The sequence below is a fragment of the Podarcis filfolensis genome (assembly GCF_964270895.1).
Source record: "Podarcis filfolensis genome assembly, chromosome: 6".
Taxonomy (NCBI): domain Eukaryota; kingdom Metazoa; phylum Chordata; class Lepidosauria; order Squamata; family Lacertidae; genus Podarcis; species Podarcis filfolensis.
The window spans coordinates 61,789,536-61,809,647 of NC_139609.1; the positions used below are offsets into that span (position 1 = coordinate 61,789,536).

General features: G+C 42.4%; 1 long non-coding RNA gene across 2 annotated transcripts in view; it reads right to left on the reverse strand.

Moving 5' to 3' along the window:
* Positions 1-20,112, reverse strand: part of LOC310764208 — an 88,401-nt gene continuing 68,289 nt past the window's right edge. The window contains exon 4 of one of the 2 annotated variants that reach the window (XR_014549066.1): positions 1-88. This is a non-coding gene — a long non-coding RNA (uncharacterized lncRNA). Of the gene's footprint in view, positions 89-11,089; positions 11,259-20,112 lie in introns of those variants that run through there. The other variant, XR_014549067.1, reaches the window with a different exon arrangement.

Below are 20,112 nucleotides of genomic sequence, written 5' to 3' on the forward strand. Positions count from 1 at the left end.
TGTACTCTTCTAAGGGGAAGAGTGGGATGTGATAAGGTGCAGCGACAGCAAGGAACAAAGGAGATCTTCACCGGATAGAAAACAGTGTCTGTGAAGAGGAAGGAAGGCAGGGCAAATTATGAACACATGCATGCACGCATATAGGCTGATGGAATGAGACATGGGCAGCACTAGAGTTCAACAGGGTCAGGCAAGTGCTGGGTCCTGCTTCTGGCTTCATCAGACACCCAGAGCAAATTGAAGGACTCAATTTTCCCAGAGTCCTCTGGGGGAGGACAACGATGGAGGAACCCACCCAGATCACTCTGAGCTTCCCTTAAGGGAAATTAATGATTGGCATCTTGCCCAAGGATTGGTTTATTGCCCAAGGAATTCCAAAGTCCTGGAGCCCAGTCCTGAGAAGAAGCCATTTTAAGGGGGTTTAAGCAATTGTCCTTGTGGAGTCAACACTTTGGGCTTTCCTTACATACTCATGTCACACTCCTGCTTTTAATCTAAAACCCTGGGACTCTATACAGTTGCATTCCAAAATCTGGGGTTTTTTTGGGAGGGGCAGAGTTTTTTTCTCTATGTGTCAAATCACAGCCAAATCACATCCAAAGAAGACAATAAAAATAAAAAGATTGCTTTGTTCCATTACGCTTAAAGTCTCAATGTAAGGTGAGAGACAACAGGTTCAGACAGCAGACGTACATTTCGGAAATGCAGCAAGCCTTCTCCCCCTCCAAAGTGGGTCAGATGACCACTCTAGAGCCAGCCTGTGCCCTGTGGAGTGGCCTTTTCTAAATGAGATTAGGTTAATGTAATGTGCTTGTACAGGGGTTACTACTTTTGGCCCTGAAGAAGTTAAAGCTGGTGGGGCATTCAGCAGCTTGCTGAGTAAGCAGCATGTCTCTCTGACAGCGTGCTACATTCTCCACACTTGCAACCTGCTTATTGTTTCCAGGCAGAGTTATAGGGTGCATTCACACTTACTGTAGGTGGCAAGGCAGCAGGTCAGACTGAAATAATCCCCTGCAATCTCTGCTGATGGAGCCGACCTGCATCCCTTCCAGCCAGACCAAAGGGAACGTGGCAGCATTGACAGAGAGACCCTGTGCAACAGGAAGGGTTTCTGAAGCCGCCAGTGACCTTGTGGGGCACTTAAGTGCCAGAGGAGAGCTGAGCACTTGTGAATGTCTGTCCTTGTAATGATCATAGTAATTTCAAGTGATTGGGAGTAGACGGTGCTGCCTCATTGCAAATGTCAAAAGTGATATTAATATGGCACTAAACAAAGGCCAGCTAACTTTGCAGGAACCTGATTCCAGATGCATCGCCGAGCCGAGGAAGCAAACAAAAAATGCCTCCCAGAACTCGAGAGATTTGACTGATGTAAATAAATCTCTCATCTCGGAAAGCACAAAGAACACAAATTATGACAAAAGGCAAGCCATATGTGCAGGAGCAGCTGAGGTTTTTAGCCAGCCAAGCCCGAGGGAAAGCGCAATAGGCAGTTCTCTCTTTGATGGCCTCCTCCTAACAGCCCACAATTCTTGAATATGCTTGTAGCAGAGAGCAGGTGCCAACGGCTGCAGTTTTGACATTCAGGTCAACTCTTGCCGCTAACTACGTGGGAAGTGCCCTGCCCAGGTGATTCTGCGCTACTCAGAGCCATTCTGTTATTTTGGTGGATATGGAATAAGCCACAGCATAAACATGAATAAAGAAGCTGCTTTTATTTTTGCCACGACAATGAACACAGAGCCTCGTTTTCTTGACACAGTCTTGGGGAAGATGCGAGTTCTGCTGTAAAGGTGCATTAGACTCCCTCTAGTGGTAGGTTGCATGCCTGCAGCAATAAAAAGGAGCACTATCCATACACTGAATGGGATCTAAACTGGTGTTAAGAGTCTCACTCTCCCAAGTAAGCCCCTGTCTCTTCTTATAACAGAAGGGACAGCCTGGATCCATCATCAACATCAGGGTTCAGCAAACCTTTTCAGCAGGGGGCCGGTCCACTGTCCCTCAGACCTTGTGGGGGGCCAGACTATATTTGGGGGGGGGAGAAATGAATGAATTCCTATGCCCCACAAATAACTCAGAGATGCATTTTAAATAAAAGGACGCATTCTACTTGTGTAAAAACACGATGATTCCTGGACCATTCGCGGGCCGGATTTAGAAGGCGATTGGGCCGGCTCCGGCTCCTGGGCCTTAGTTTGCCTACCCATGATCAACAACTTGATACTTGTCCCATTTTGTAAAGGAGCAGGTTTCTGTTTCTTCCTGTTAGGCTCAAAATTGCAGGGTGGTCAAATTGCCTGTTAGCCACTTGAAAGCTTACTACTGGTATGTGTGTGTGGCAGTTATCTGTAACATTTGAGCATCTGGTCATGTTGCTAGCAAACTACTCACCCCACCACTTCTGAATACACTCAGGACTGGTGGTAGCTTGGTGATCGTGGTAATATTGAGCTTTCCACACGTTAAGCTAAACTTTTAAGCAGCTATTGCGTGGATCCCATTCATTAATTTCCAGCCTCATTTCCTGGCCATGAAAGGTTGCTTGGAAGAGAAGAGGGTGAAAAATGAAGTAAAACAGCCAGACTCTTTTTCTAATTTTGCTCCTCAGAAGAGCTTAAGTATATAGATGCAAATGCAGTCCTTTTGTTTGCAAATTGAATCCTTTATGCTATACAAAGCCCCCACACTTATTTGAATGGTGCACAAATTTCCCATCCTTTCACTGTATTTGTTGTATAGCTCATAAACATTACCCTAAATGTAAAAACTGTGCTATTAAGTCTAAATTGTGTTTAATATTTGTCTTGTTTGTCTCTGTTTGCTTTGCTGTTCTGTTGCCAATATGTTCAGGATGCAAATTGAAGTGACTTCAATGAAATAGGAGGAAGTGCATAAAACGGCAGAAGAAGTGTATAAATATCTGCTCTCTCTTGGTGCTAAAAATGTGGGGAAATAGCATGAAATAATTATGATTCCTTTGGAAAGCCATGCTTTTAAAAACAGACCAACGATTCTCTAACATGTAGATATGAAGTCTCCATTGCTATGTTTTTAGGGCCCAAGTTAAGGGCTATAGAAGTGTCATCAACAAAGACCATGCAAAAGAGATGCAAAAGAACTGAAGAAATCCTCTGACATATGTTCTGGCTCTGTGTTATGAGAGACAGTGCACATGTGCCCACCTGTCCCTTGTAGCTAAGAGTTCTGTAAAGACCTAGAAAGAAGCAGAAGCCACCAGGTGGTACTGCACATGTATGCAAATATGTTTATCTGATGTTGCTTTTAACCTTTTTCGTTTTAAGCGCTAATGAATTTTTTTACATTGTTCCGAGGCATGTGTGTGGAAAGCAAATAATAAATGCACACATGTGAACAATAAGGCATTGCACTTGCATGTAAATGTATGCACATGAACACTAAGGCACACAACCTGCCATTCCAAACACACTGTAACACAATGAGGTGTTGTTTAGAATAGCCAAAAGGGCCTCAGGCAGTTTTATTCCCATCACCTATGAACCAAAACTGGGTTGAGGACAATTTATGAGGAGCACATTTGAGGTGCAGCAAAACTAAGAAGGTCTGAAGGACCCAAACCCAGTGTCAAATTTACGTATAAGCTAAACAAGCTATAGCTTAGGGCCCCACTCTCTTGGGGCCCCCAAAAATATGTAAAGGAAAAATTTTCAACAATTACTTTGATAAAATACATACTTTGTTATGTGCAAATGGCTTTAGATACCTATTAGCTCTATAAATTACCATATAGCATATATTCAACACAAAAAACAGCGACAATTTGTTGTTGACAAAGGACAGCTGGACATATAAAGGACGCCATTACCTTCAGTAGCTTAGGGCCTCATCAAACCTAAATCTGGCCCTGCCAAAACCAGAGCCCAAGAAAAAGAGCTCTGAACCAAGCAGTATAAAGGTGTCTCCAAAATGCTCCCTGCAGTGAAAGAACATCTCCATCTTATACTGACATGTACTCTATTCTAGACCTCCACTGAAAAACCTTCTATAGTTAAGTACGATCTATATCTATATACCACTAATGCATGTTTTCCTTCTGCAGTAAGATAGTTAGAGCATCACCAATATTTCCCTTTTTGCATGACTGTCTGCATCCTACATCCTGTCTGTTATATATTGATTGCAAATGGTTCCTCCCACCTCTTCCTTGGGCTCACAGAAAGCTGGTTGATCTAGCCTGGGCTTCCGAGAAGGCAGCTTGGCAGCCTATTTCACAGCCTGCTGGATGTTATGCAGGCAGGAAGAAAACAGCTCAGGTGGGCTGCAATATTAAACCGGGATTGCTTGTATGCAAAGCAATGAATACTGCAGCTTGCCTAATCAGGTTTCAAGGCTATTTGGCACTCGTCTTCAATCTGAACATGAACATGCTTTTACCCCAAACAGAGAAGATTTATATAATTTGAGGTGACCATCACCCACCCCCAGAGAAAGCATTAGTACTCAAAACACTTTTCGGTACAAATTGGCACTCATTTGGTGCCAATATTTATTGCTTGTTGTTCATGCACGTACAGTTGGGAAATAAAGAGGGAGAGTGGTTAGGCTTCTGCAGTTCTGATACAAATGTGCATGCAGGTCTCTCTGTGTATAGCTCTGTCAAGTATGAGCAATTGTGCCGATCAGCTGTTTGGTGGGAAGGAGGTGTGGGAGGGTGTTATAGAGTGCTTTTTTATTTTAGCTGATATTGATTGGATTTTTGAAATCTCCAGGAGAGCTTTTGGTTTCTTCTAACATAGCTTTTGATGTTGTGTGAGCCACCTTGAGGGCTCAATAGTGGAAAGGCAGGATGCAAATGTTTAAAATAAATAAAACAGGACGCAAATGAGTGAGCGAGAAAAGCAAAATACTTTTGGCTCTCTTTCACACACTCCTCTGCCTGCTGTGTACTGGAAGGGGCCGATTGTTAGCTTGCCTGAGGCGATTTCTCATCTCAGGAGAGAATAAGGTTAAACATTTGTTTATTGAGAGGCCTGATCCTGGGTTGCAATCCCCCTCCTCATCCCATCACCAGTGACAGAAAAAGAAGTATCTCTGTTGCATATCCAGTCAAATACATATGCATGAGATAGTCAAAATCCCAGATCTGAACACTTTGCAGTGACATCTGGGGTCAAACAAGCCTAATGGCCCAGAGCTATTTTCTCTACACCCCATAGACAGCTTTTTAAAAAATGGCAGCAGCACAGACAAATTGCGTAATTCGCATGGTGTACTGTTGCCTGCTATATGGAGCAATTTAATGCAATCTCCAAATTGTGTCTGTAAGATCTAAACTTTGCACCTGTTGTCTTTCCTTATATTCCCAGTTCTCTTTCTCTCACACACGTGGATACTGCTTTATCACCAAGTAGTTTGGAGGTTTGGGGTTACATCTGTATTATGGTATACACAGAATCAGTAAAAGCATTTACTGAAAAGAACCAGGGCAGTACATCCTCAAACAGATCTCTCTTGTTTCAACGCTCAAATTTTGTCAAGCCGTCCAGTCAATTCAAACAAATAAAAAGCATCATCCTGAAATGGAACCATTGTAATTATGTGTCCAAGGCTCTACTGGCTCCGTAAAAAAATAAATGCAACTCACAAGAACAGTATGGAGCAAATAAGAGGGAAAATGCTGCAGGGTATGAGGCTATAGTTACACTATATACACCTTACACGTTGGTTCTGCTTGTAAAAGCAAGTGTTAAAAAGGAACACTTGGGCATCTGGACATATAATTTTCCCTGTGATCTTTGTGATAGGAATTGCAAGGTTCAAAGGGACAGATGTCATATTTTTGATTAATACTGAGTAGTGGACAATGTGGTGGGGTAACAGTGTCCACCTGACCTCCTGATAACTGAGCTGCTGCTGTTTACTGAGAGGGAGAGGGGGAGTGTTGTGGAAGTGGGGAGGTTGGTGTGGTGCAAATGCACTAGCAGAAGTGCCAGTTTGACTCTGCTGGTGCATTTACACTGTGCCAAGTTCCCCCCATTCACCCCTTCGTCTCTTTGGTAAGCTGCAGTGACTTTGCTGTTGGGAGGTCAGGTGAACACCACCACAGCACCATCTGCTGCTGCTAATGCTCCTGCCACAGCTTAACTCTGGGCATAGAAGAGAAGCTGTGGAGTGGAATCACAGCAGGTCCTTTCCTGAAGCTTTACCAACCACTTCATTTCCTCTAGTGTCATTATGCCCAGGTGTTCATTGGAAATGTCCCAGAATATCATTTCTCACAAGATTTCTAGTCTGCTATGTATGGCAATGGCCAAGAAAGCAAGGTTCTCCTAGGGCAGGGATGGGAATCCTGTGGCCCTCTGGAATCCAACGGCTCCAAGTAGCCTCTGTAGGGCACCCCATTGGCTATCCCTGGTATAGAGCTTTATTTCCACACAAAGGGAAACAGATTGGGAAGCCAAAATACATAACTTATTGGGATAAAGCAAAGCAAAACAAACGTTCAAGTTGCACTTCACAAGTAAGAATAAACACACATTTTCTCTCTATAAAAATGTATATCCATATTTTGGGGTGGGCATCCTTTGGTGACAGCAGCCACAAAATTAAAAGACGCCTGCTTCTTGGGAGAAAAGCGATGACAAACTTAGACAGCATCTTAAAAAGTAGAGACATCACCTTGCCAACAAAGGTCCGTATAGTAAAAGCTATGGTTTTCCCAGTAGTAATGTATGGAAGTGAAAGCTGGACCATAAAGAAGGCTGATCGCCGAAGAATTGATGCTTTTGAATTATGGTGCTGGAGGAGACTCTTGAGAGTCCCATGGACTGCAAGAAGATCAAACCTATCCATTCTTAAGGAAATCAGCTCTGAGTGCTCACTGGAAGGACAGATCGTGAAGCTGAGGCTCCAATACTTTGGCCACCTCATGAGAAGAGAAGACTCCCTGGAAAAGACCCTGATGTTGGGAAAAATGGAGGGCACAAGGAGAAGGGGACGACAGAGGACAAGATGGTTGGATAGTGTTCTTGAAGCTACCACCCTGAGTTTGACTAAACTGGGGGGGGGGGGGCAGTGGAAGACAGAAGTGCCTGGCGTGCTCTGGTCCATGGGGTCACGAAGAGTCGGACTAAACGACTAAACAACAACAATCCTTTGTGAAGTAGCCTCAGGTGCAAATGCCAATACATTTTGCTCTGTCAAAACCTTGCCTGTACATAGCTAGGATAGCACAAGGTGGCAAGGTGGGAGCGATAAACCATGTTATCACAGGTTTTGTGGGGTTTTTTTGTTTTTTGATTTAAGAAGAGGAAATTATACATCAGAAGGATCTGGAAGGCCTGGAGAGGCAAATGGCTAAACAAGATGCATATTCTCTGTGTTCTTAAGCGGCATTGTTGATCAAAGAAAGAGTTCACAAGCACGCAGGCCAGAATGGGAAAGAACCACCTCTCCTTCTCCTCTGACTCCCAACTCCATGGTCTGTACATGATAAAGCAATCTAGCCACAGGAGTGCAAGGTGAAGTGATCAAACTGCTGAATAAAGGAAACTCTATCTGGCCAGTGAGTCGCATTAAAAGTTCTGATGATAGCATGACATATTAGGAGTATAACCCAAAAAATTATTTGTGCTCTAGACAATAATGTTCCCAGATTAATTCCATGACATAAAAAGGACATTTAAGATTGGAGAGAAGTCCTGCAAGCCATGGTGGCCATTCACAAGCTAATTAAACTATGGGAAACGTATGAGTCAATTCACCTGCTATATCCAATTACATCTCTCCCCCACTTCTTTCAGCTTATGAAAGAGCGTGATAAGATGATAGTGTCATATGTGAACTGGCAATCTCCAGATATCTTCTAAGAAGCTTTCATGATCTCAAAAGTGATATGTGTGTGTGTGTGTGTGTGTGTGTGTGTGTGGAAATTAAACAATGAAGTCATAGCAGCTGGACATTCCGATTTGCCAGCAGGGCTGTAGGTAGGCCCCCACCAGAAGCACAGGCGATCCCCCCCCCTGCAAAATCGGCTAAAAATATGTCCATAAATATAAATATAAATTATTGCTTCATAAGATATGGTTTTAAATAGAGGGCGAATTGAATGGGGGGGTGTTGGAGGAGAGGTGGAAAGAACAGCTAATTTGTCCATGGCTAGGGGGCGCAATCTGGAGGTTCTGCCAGGGGCGCAAGATCACCTAGCTATGGCTCTGTTTGCCAGTGCACCCATTCCTCTCTTTGTCATTGAGCTCATTTTGTGAGCTGAATCAGGAGAAAAGCTGTGTGAGAATCCCTTACACACATCATGCCCATCTGTGTTTGTATCTGGTTTTTATTAAGCGTGGGTGTCCCCTTAGTTCCAATACTTCTCCCTGTGTTACTATGCCTCTATGTGCACACATTTTTATGTGTAGGTAAATATACTACTGCATGAATCTGAGAATTTCTGACTGCTTGACCATGCTGATACATGTGTATATAAAATACACACAATGCCTGTTGTTAAGGTAGCTCAGCCAGATGTTGTACTGACTAGGGTCCTTGGGTAGTGGGCGATGGCGGATGATTACTCTGGGTAGCCTGCCCAGGTGCCACTGATGAGGAACTTGCCTACATCACTCTCAATAATCAGGAGGTCTATTCCATTTAAGGAAGTCCGACATGAGCCTGTCTCTCTGGAGTGGCGACTTGTGGCTACACTTGGTGTAGAGGTTGACCAGAAGCCCAGCAGGGTCTCCATGCACAGGATGCTCTTGCTACACTGCAGTTTACCCGCCAGCAGCTGCTCCAGTTTTTTCAGCTGCATCTTGGCCAACATGGTGGCAGAGGAGGTGGTGGCCACTGAGCAGAGCATAAATTACATCATTGTTGTCTCTCTTCATGAACTCTTATAAGCATCTCTTGTAGTGCACCTACTCCTATACCCACCAACATCCTGCTGATCAAAATCAGGATGTTCATTTTTGGTCCCGAGTCCTTGCTGAAGTTAGGTGACTTGTGTGAGACCCAAAAACTGAGTGTCTTTTGGTCTGGCACTCTGGCATCATCCAGGTGACTTGCCAGAGCGCTGGAGCAAAAAATGGGCATTCCAGGAACCATTCTGAAGTCATGATGGTTTCTGTAATTCCAGGATATCCCACTCAAATCGAGAATGTTGAGTGGTAAGTACTCTCTCTGATTATATTTGCTGTTCCAGAGCTCAGCCCCTGTCATTTTTTGGAACACTGCTTCACTGTCTGGAGCTTGACAGTTGCTGAGATGCGACAGCCAGCAATGTGGGAACTTTGTGCATGATCTTCAACATCAACTTCATTGAACTGGTCATGTTGTTTGGATGCCTGATTATTGTCTCCCAAAGCAACTACTCTACTCCCAGCTCAAGAATGGAAAGCAAAATACCGTTGGACAACAAAAGAGGTTTAAAGATGCTCTCAAAGCAAATCTGAAAAAAATGTAGTATAAGCACTGATAACTGGGAAACACTGGCTTGAGAGTGCTCCAACTGGAGAACAGCCTTTACCAAAGGTGTCATGGACTTTGAAGAAGCACAAAACAAGCTAAGAGGAAGGCATGTTTGGAAAACCCTCATTGTGATCAACTCCCTCCCAGAAACCTATGTCCCCACTGTGGAAGGATGGGTGGATTCAAAGTTGGCCTCCACAGTCACTTACGGACTCACTGTTAAGACCATTTTCATGGAAGACAATCTTACTCAGCTACAAGTGATGGGAGAAGAAGGAGAAGGAGAAGGAGAAGGAGGAGAAGAACATGTCAAAATCAAAGCTCACAACTATCTGGATCACCTCTCACTTTGAACATTTTTCTACTTCGTAACCTGCATGCACATCACAACCTGCATGCACATCAAGGCTGTGACAGAGTTCAGTGGTGTCACCATTATCACCACAATAGTTAGGCAGTAAGGCAAATGTTTGTACTGTACTTCACAAGGGAAAACATATAATATTTCCCTATCTTGATATATTTTCCAGTGAATCAAGTGACCCTTCTCTCTTACACAAAGCCATTTTGGATATTGTCCAAGAAACCAGCTGGGTGCCTGGTTAGGATTTCTTGAATGCTTCGCTGGAAATCACAGGAAAAGAAAACAGCACCATCTATAGCTTCCTTGCTGTAGCAGGCAGGCCTACAATGGAAAACTGTGCTCACAGGCATTGCACCACTTTGAAGCAACATTCAAGGGAGCTAATAATAATTTAACCTTAATCACTGCTATAGGAGAATCACAGGCAATTATATCAAAATTATTAGTTCTACTCAGTTATTACCTTCAATGGTGAATTGAAACATCAAACAGGAAAATCTGTGAATGCAAAACAGAGAAAAAAATCGAGGGGAGCCTTTACTTTATAATTCTCCTGCCCCTTCTTTTGCAAAAATGGCATTAAGCTATTTCACATTCATTTTGCTCTTTCTAGATTAATCCTTGGAAGATGGAAGATGATCTTTCTTTGCCTCACCAGTTTGTTGTCATTCCCCTCTAAGATCCTGGCAAATGTGAGATTTTCTTCTCTTCCCCCGCACCCTGCCATTTGAATGAAGGAAAAAATTAACAGGGATCCCACCCACCCCCATTTAAATATGTTTTCATTCAGTTCAGTGACAGAAGAACAGAATGCCTGAGACTCTTGAGTTACAGGATGTCTTGTTACTGTCAAAAACACAATTGCCAACAGTTTCTGCTCAGATACCAAAAATTGAAGGCTCAGATAATATGCTGTTTTGAACCTGCTTTCATAAGCTACTTAAGAATGGCTCCAAAGGACTAAGGCGGGATACATTGGAAAAGGATAGAATTATCCTAGAATTCTGCAATATCCTAAATAGTGTTTTCTGAGACACTGAAAGAATAGGATGAATGTTATGCCAGATTTTTTTTGAAAATGTGAATTCTAATTTGCATTATTTGTTCTCCACAATTAAAAGTGAGGTAACGGTTTAGCAGATGGAACATTTTCATTTGGCATGTTCTCCTTGCTGTGCCAGTAACTCATACCAAGACATTTGTTTGTATTTTTTAATGCATGGGTTTCCATTGTGCAGAAAGGTATTAAAGATACATGTCAGAGATTTTTTTTTATTAAAAAAAGTATGCTATAAAGAGAAAACTAAAATATTATACAAAAGAGAATATGCAGTCATATTACAGGAAAAATGGTCAGATCTCCTATACATCATCATGCTAATGCAGATCTCTCTCTCTTTTTTTCCAGGTTCTCTCATTATCAGAGTTCAAAGATCAATGTCACCTGAGGGGGGCAAAAAGGATACCAGGTATGAATGTGAAATCACCTATGAAAAGCTTTCTAGCCTGCCAAAGCTTGAGTTTTGGGATGGATAAAAGCAGGTGGAGCATTGCTTTTGTTTGTTACAACATTATGCATTTTTGTGTTTTTGTACTTTAAACTTCCCTGTGATCCTCAGATGAAGAGTGATATAGTAGTAATAATAATAATAATATTGAGGAAGAGCATATCAGCTCTGGGGTGTTGGACAGGGCTAGCTTTGGGCAAATTAAGGGAACTGTCACACTTCACTGCAGAGGGAATATCAATGGAGGTGGCCCCTTGCTTGCTCCACCAAAGCCTCTTGACTACTTAAAGCCCCCTGACTACTCTCTTCTGTGGGAGGACAGGCCAATGTATGCCACCTGACCTGGCCTGATGTCTTAGGTGCAATGCAATAGAGGACACCATCCCATCACCAGTCCGCTAATCTATATGTGGAATGGGGGAGAAGGTGCCAATATGTATTGAGCTGGCTTCGGTCTTAGATGCTAAGATTTGAGCTATAAGTGAAACAAATTATTTATTGCATTTTGTTACCATTTTGTCACAGAACAACAGCACCCTATACCCCCTTCCACGTTCACATATTCACCAAATGTGCAGAAGGGGGAAGCAGGATTCTGCCTTTTATCCATGGCTATGAACTCCATGGGGACGCGGGTGGCGCTGTGGGTTAAACCACAGAGCCTAGGGCTTGCCGATCAGAAGGTCATCGGTTTGAATCCCCACGATGGGGTGAGCTCCTGTTGCTCTGTCCCTGCTCCTGCCAACCTAGCAGTTCGAAAGCACGTCAAAGTGCAAGTAGATAAATAGGTACCGCTCTGGTGGGAAGGTAAGCGGCATTTCCGTGCGCTGCTCTGGTTCGCCAGAAGCGGCTTAGTCATGCTGGCCACATGACCTGGAAGCTGTACGCCGGCTCCCTCAGCCAATAAAGCGATATGAGTGCTGCTGTGTTCAGCCTTTCCACCAAACCCATGGATGCCAGTGGGCAGGGACAGTTAGCATAACCCCACTTTATCCATGCATTCATGATTGATTGTGGTCTGAACAAGATTTATGTGTTATGCAGCTATTCTAATTTAAATACTATCTTTCCCACTTTCCATACAGACCCAAAGACCAAAGACAGATCTTGTCCATTTCCAAAGTCATGCCCCATCCCCTCGGAGCTCCATGCTGCCAAATCCCAATGGACTGGGGCTACTGATTCATCCATGCCTTTCTCTTGTCCCTTGCCAAGCTTCTCTTATTGATGCTGGAGTTCGTAGCTACATTTCTCCTCCATCAGCCATTCCTAGTAACAAGCCTCCAAAAGCCAGTTGACAACCACTATTTGTTGATGCCTGAAGCACATTAAGCCTCATGATCGTCATCATGATCAGGATCATTATTGCTGCTTTAGTTCAGTAATACTCATTGACCATCATCATATTGTTAATGCCAGTAAGTCCAATCAGTGTAGCTTCCAGCTTGGCTAGGTACTGAACTTAACACAGCAAGGAAGCTGCATGCCAGGTTTCACTGCAGTTACACAGACGTCCACTTCATTCCCAGCCTGGAAAATAGTCTAGTAATGTGACCATTATGTGTCACAGGCCCTCATAACTCTTTTCATTAATACCCTTCTGCATCCTTGCTAGTTACACTCCTGGGCCTTGCAAACAATCCTGAGAGGACAATGCCAGCACTACAGTGCCCTATATTTCCCCATTGCCATTTGCTGTTCTTAAAGGCAGGTCAGGGCTTTGCATCTACTCTGTTTCCTTGTGGAAATCCCTGTTTGGGAAGGAAGGTAGTAATTTAAATGCATATGCTCACATAAATACATACACACATAGCATGAGTGAATACTTTATTGTGCTTTGACATGTTTTCTCTGCTAAGGTGCTGCTAGATGGGCAGTCTGCACTACACATCATGCAAGTCACACTGGCACAAAAGCTTCATAATGCATTTTAGCTTTGACCTAGACTCTAGAGTTTCATTTCTCCATAGAATATTGAGAGTTTTACACCAGTAGCTCATTCAAAATATTTGTGTCTTTTCTAGGTCAACTGTGATTTTTGTTATGGACATAAGAAGAGCATGTTGGGTGATGTCAATGGCCCATCTAGTCCAGCATCCTGTTCTCACAGCGGCCAACCAGATGCCTGTGGGATGCCTACAAGCAAGACATGGGCACAACAGCACTCTGTCCACTATGATTCTCAGGAACTGGCATTCACAGGGATGCGGCCTCTGACAGTGGAAGTAGAACATCTGGGGCTGACATCAGGGATCAGCCTTGTTGGGAACCTGCCAAGTGTCTCTCTCTCTGTCTCCACTCCTTCCACCAAAAAGGGACCCCACAGCCAAGCACTGGAGCTTTCTGGCCATACTGCTTGTTGATCAAGTCTTCCTGAGCACCCAAACTGCTGCAACAATAAGCAGATGGAACAACAGCCTCCATTTCCCTTCTGCAATCCCTCTGTATCATTGCATAAACTGAGCCTGGAGGGGAAGGGAAAGTGAATAGGTAGTAGTGACAGTGAAGAAGACCATGCCCAGTCTGAAGTCAGCGTTGTGATTACTGACTGTAGCAAGGATGTGCTATATGTGCTGGAATGTGGATCAGTAATACCATGTGCTAGCAAACAGGATTGAGTGAAACCACCAGCTGGGATCCCTCCCCACATCATAGGAAATAAAATAATTTTCTGGTGAATGAGATGAAATAAGAATTCTGGAACTACCACCTCCTCATGGAGTGAGAAGTGATGGAGAAAGCCATTTGCTGTTTCATAGCTACAGTCAAAGTCTTGTAGTCTGCCACATATTTATGGTGAGCGACAGTTCCTTCTACCCCTACTGCTGTTTGGCAGGTGAATGAGTGAAGTCCCTCTGTGTGTTTCATATGTAGACACTTCTTAGGGCCTGTTAACAACTCTGTAGTTTTAACAACCCCTGTATTTTAATGTAAATATACACACATTATATTTGTACATTGCTTATCATGGAAGTTAGGCTAAAACAAATACTGCGCAGGCTGCAAAACAACCACCCAGTTCTACTGGGCCAGGTAACAAACCCAGGAAAAAGCACACACCTTCATTATCAGCAAAAGACTTTCCTGTTTTTCCCCAGCAACCAGTCACTCCCTTTGAGATGTTGCTGCTGTGAAATTGTAGATGCTTAAAAAATAAAATAAAATACCCCCAGAAGTCTATTCCAGGTAGCTGCAATACTGTTTTGCTTCTTCCTCTCTGCTAATTTGGGCATATTTATTCTTTTTTTGTACCCATCTTTTCTATAAAATGCACACCCAACTATAAAACAAGAACCGCTTAGAACAATAGATTGTTTCCAACATTAATCATACCTAGAGTAGACCAATTGAAATTAATGGGCATTACCAACAGGTTCATTTAAATTGGTCTTCTGTGAGTTGAATTTAATTGCACAGCCCAATGCAAACATCAAAACCATACTTATAAAATTGACAAAGCAAACTGTAAAACAATCTTTAATAAGCAAGTATTATGCATTAAAATGGTGAAATTTCAAGGAAATTTCAAGGAAATTTCAAGCAAACTGTAAAACAATCTTTAATAAGCAAGTATTATGCATTAAAATGGTGAAATTTCAAGGATCAATGAAGCTCACTAGGAAAATCATTCCAAAACTTTGGTGCCATCACTTAAAAGGCCTTCCTCCTTGTACCCATTCACTGGTGCTCTGCCAAACCCTCTCAGTAGTGAGGCCATTTCAGACTTTGGGGCCATCACTGAAAAGGGCCTCTGCTTTTAACCCGGCAGTTGAATCTCTGACAAAGCAGGGATTCTGAAACTGATCTCAGGGCTTGAGTGGGTATATATAAAAGAAGGGTGATTCTTGAGATATGTCAGGTCTAGACAATGCACATATGCATAAATCTTATTTTTTCTGGCTTCTCTATGGAATCTTGTCTAAAATAAAGCAACTGAATGAAAGTTGTACAGCCGTACATGAATGGAGAACATAAAGGACTGTAATTTGCTGAACATTTGTCCAATGGACTGTATCTGATCAGAATGAGCCATTATGGGCTATTAAGTCAATTATTGATTAACTAACTAAGACGTTTCCACATAGTCCTTGAGGAGAAACAGACAAGCAGAGTTATTCTAGTTCTTTTAAGGCTTCATCATCTTCTAATAGTCAGATCAGGCATTCAGCTTTGAACTTGTACAGCTGTCAGAATATGTATGTGTGCGTGGGCTGGGGTGCTAGTGTCAGAGTTGCCAGATGTCCTTTATTTTAAAGCAACACCCCTTATTTCAGAAAGTGACAGTTTCATTGAGAATAATGGATGTCCCTCCTTTAAAAGCACTATAGCTCTTATAACCCTTATTGGAGCATATTAGGCAGGGACATCTGCGTTTTCTCAATGCATGCATACATACAAAAAAAAAAAAAAAAAAGGAAAAGGGGGAAAAGACCCTTGTCCATAATTCATACATGACAGCATATTGAATATGCTTTTTCCTATAAGGAAGCAGTGTTCAGGTTTTGTCATGGCTCACTTAGCTACTGTTCTTAGACGCCTATATGCGGAGATATTTTGAACACTTCATGAAAAAGATCTCTGTGCAACGCAGCATCTTCATAAAACCCATCTCCTAAGTTCTAAATAGCTTTCCCAAGCTGGAATACTCCAGATCTTTTGGACTGCAACCCCATCATCCCCAGTTAGCATGCTGATGGGAGCTAAAGTCCCAAACATCTGGAGGGCACCAGGTTGGGGAAGGATGGCCAAAAGAGAGATTTTGAAGCAAACTCAAGAACAAGAGATAAATGGTTGCATACTTTCTCCCCACAAAGCTGTGAAGATATATCAGCTAGTACATGCATAGGCAAACTTGGCCCTCCAGATGTTTTGGGACTACAACTTCCATCATCCCTGACCACTGGTCCTGTTAGCTAGGGATGATGGGAGTTGTAGTCCCAAAACATCTGGAGGGCTGAGTTTGCCAATGCCTGAGCTAGTAGCTCTCAGTCAGGAGTTTCAGACAGCATTATTCTGAAGGGGCAGGGATAAAAGCTCTTGTAGTGCATACAGTTCCATTGTTTGCAATGATCACGTTCCCTTTTTATGGTGTTGAAGCTGGTTAGAAGTTCTCAATCTTTTATTTGAAAGTTGAAAATGCAGCTCAATCAGAAAACTTAAAATAGAACTAAAGCATATAGTGTGTCCCTAAACCCCAAAGTTGTTGGCATCCGTCTGTCTTCAGAGACAATGGAAGAATATACCTTTGGGGGTAAAGTCAATCCACTGAAGAGCAACAGTACCTGCTGTGGCTGTAGAGACCAATACAGGAGAGACATGTTTTACTGCATGTCGGGGAGGTGAAGGTTTTGCTGCTACAGGTGCACTATAGAGTTTCTTCTCTCTGCGCTCCTCCAAGTGGTCATTCCTTCTGTGGTCACTGCTGTGGATACACAACTTGTCTGCCTGTCTCCAGGCATGGTAGTCATCCACAAGGGATTCCCACACTGTGTGGTTAATGTTGCCAGCTTTCATGTCACTCTTGCAGACATCTTTGTAACACAGAGCTGGTCTGCTAACAGGCCTAGTGCCAAACCCCGAAGTAAGCTTTGGAATACCCTGTAATATATCTTAATGACCAGACAACTGTCTCCTTCATGAACCACAATAGTTTTCTTCATTCATAATTTTCATGTTTTCACAGTGCTCATGAAAGCATGATGCCCATAACAAATAAGGAATTTGGGGTGTGAACCCCACAGTAAGCTTTGGCCCACCACTGATCCTACATCCAAACATCAAAAAAAGGTCCATCTAGCTCAGTATTGTCTACACTGAGTGGCATCATTTATCTTGGTTTTCTGAACTTTGCTGCTTTTTAAACCTCTGGGGCGGCGGGGTGTGTGTGTTTTCAAACTGGCTTTCAAACAGTCCCATGTTGTGCTTTGAAGTCTCAACATTTCGGGCTTCAAAGCACTCTGCCACCTGACATCAGGTGATGGACAAGTAGGAGACCCTGCTCACCTGTCAAATTTGACCAATGGGGTAGGGAGATATGTCCTGCCAGCCAGAAGGCATGGCTCGCCCCTCTAGTAAAAGGTATTTCTTGGCAGACAGTGGGAAGGGAATGATGTTGATTAGAGAGAAAATGTGGGGGAAGAGAGAAGCATGGGGCGCGAATGAAAATAAAACTAAGGTAGCAAGACTCATTCTCCAGAAAAATTCACTTCTTGTGAATAGAAAGAGGAAGGAATATTGATACACACACACACACACACACACACACACACACACACACACACACATGAATTGAGATAATAAGGAAATACAGAAAGATATAACGAGACTGAAATGAAGTGTTGTGAGATCGGTGGAAGTCTTTGTTTTATCAACTTTGGTTATGTAACGATGAATATGGTGTTGGGAAAATGTCTGTTTTTCTTCTTTCTTCTTTGTCTTACTTCTTTGTTTCTTTTCTTTGTTTCTTTTTATTTTCTTTCATTCTTAGTTTCGTGTCTTAATCTGTAAGATTTGGAATTGTTTCTTTTGTGTTTTGGCATATTGTTAGATTTTGTTGTTAATATTAAAAAATATTAAAAAAGTAAAGAAAAATTCAGTTCTCAAATATTAGGTATATCTCCTGTTGGCTTAACATTCTACAGCCAGTTGGATGGATGTTTAATAGCCATTAATACATGCTTTAAAAACCTGAAGGAGAATCTCTCTGTTTTTAACTTTTGTTGCACAAATTCTAATAAAGGGCACAATCCACCTGAGTTTTCTTTCTGATTTAAATGAACAGGAGCTGCAAAAGGACACAGCAGAATATTAGGAAAATGTGCAGGTGGGTTGTGTCCAGAAGCTTAAGGGTATGGATTTCTGCTGGAAAAGCACATTATTTCAAATTATAATATAACCTGAAACCATCATTTCTATTAGGCACCTGCTTTCTAAAAGCTGCCCTTTGATTTGGTGTGCATATGTGGCAGTGGGCAGCTGAAGTAGAAAACATCAAAAACAGATACCACATTCCAGCTTATGCGTTGAATTATTATTTCTCACTTTATCCCTGCCACCAAGCTAACATGAAAAAAAGGAGAGAGACGTCCACTAAGACATCCCATATGCAAAAGGGTCTGCTGTGAGTAGAAAAGAAATGATCACTGAAAGAGATTTATTGTGCGAGGTGGTGATTATTGAAGAAAGGTCTGTTGGGTTTAATTGATGTATTGGGTTATTGTACGATAAAGGTACCTAGGGAGTTTGAGCATTGTGGCCAGATGTATTAAGGAGAGCTCACTGCCGATTCCTTTCTTTAGTTGAATACTCAGTGAGGGGCCCCTGGATATTGGGGGGATTAGTTCTGCAGCAAAGGATGGAAAACTCAGCCATTTGAAATATTTTATTTCACCAGGACACCAATTAAACATTGCTCTTTCTGGGGGTCTAGAGGAAAAAAGTAATAGCAATGTAGTGCGGGGGAAATGGTCCCTATGGAGCTCTGGCCATACAGCTGGTCTTTTTGCTTTTTTTCCCTTGCAAAGCACCAAGAAAAATTATAATGAAATAAAAGGGCATTTTAAAATCAGGGATCTGAGCATTTCTCTTCTTGGTCTTCCTTTCTGGTTCAAAATGCTCTTTCCAAAAGTAATGCTTCCTCTTCGCTCATTGCCACTGCAGGCCTTGAGGTAGAAGTGGTGAATTTGCAGCTTCTATCCCTTTTGTTTCAAAAGACTCTGAATCAGCTCCTGAACAAAGATGGTGTTTGTTTGGACTCATACATTCTTAGAGTGGGGTCATACGTACAAATAATTGTTCACATTAATATTCCACTCCTGCAGTGAAATAAGCACCTCAGAGACAGTACTCATGAAAGAGGACAGCAGCTACTTCTGCTAACAGGGTCAGCTCCAAGACTGGGGGTGAAGGAGGGGTTCAGCAGGAACCCACCAATAACCATGCCTATAACAGCACAATAGACTTGGGCTGTCCCTGACCTTTCTAGTTGCCTGGTGGAGAAGGTACAGAGAAACATGGAGTGTGATGATGTTATGAAAAGGAGAGAGTCTTGTGAGATTGTAAGGTTAATAATTAAATGGTAGCAAAGATTTTCTTGAGTTGGAATTCGCTAAATTAAATGCATGAAATGTTATCCACAGCTGGAAATCTATCTATCTATCTGTCCACAAGCCCACAGCCACACCACATGTGAAATACTTTAGGAATAGCCAACATGGTGCCCTACAGATGCTGTGGACTACATCTCCCATCTGCCCTAGCCATCATGCTTAATGGTAAGGGATGGTTGGAGTTGCAGTCCAAAAGATCTGGAGGGCAAGATATGGTTGCCTTGCTCTACTTGATCACCTAAGATGTTCAAAAGACTTTAAACTTGACATCACTCTAAGAATCTGACCGAAACACCTTTCCTTCTATTTATTCATGTTTATTTATTTGTACATTTATATATTGCCTTTCCATAAAAAACAGCCAAGGTAGCAAACAGACAAAATATCTACAAGAAGATAACCAAGATCTATCCATCTGTCTGTCTCTCCCCAATGAGCTATATCACCTGTACAAAAATTAGGTAAGTAAGAAAAGACTAAGGAGAAGTGAACAATAGCCTACAAGCAAATCTTTTAAAATGTCACAAGCGTCTTGTTTAGTTTTGTTGCAAAAGACTAATACTTCATTAGTTATTTCTCTGGAAACTGATGCCATCATGTCACATAGTGTCATATTGCAGAAGGAATGGGACTGCTGTTTGCTGTGTAATTTACAGTCTCCTCTTCTGCCCTAAGACCTAAC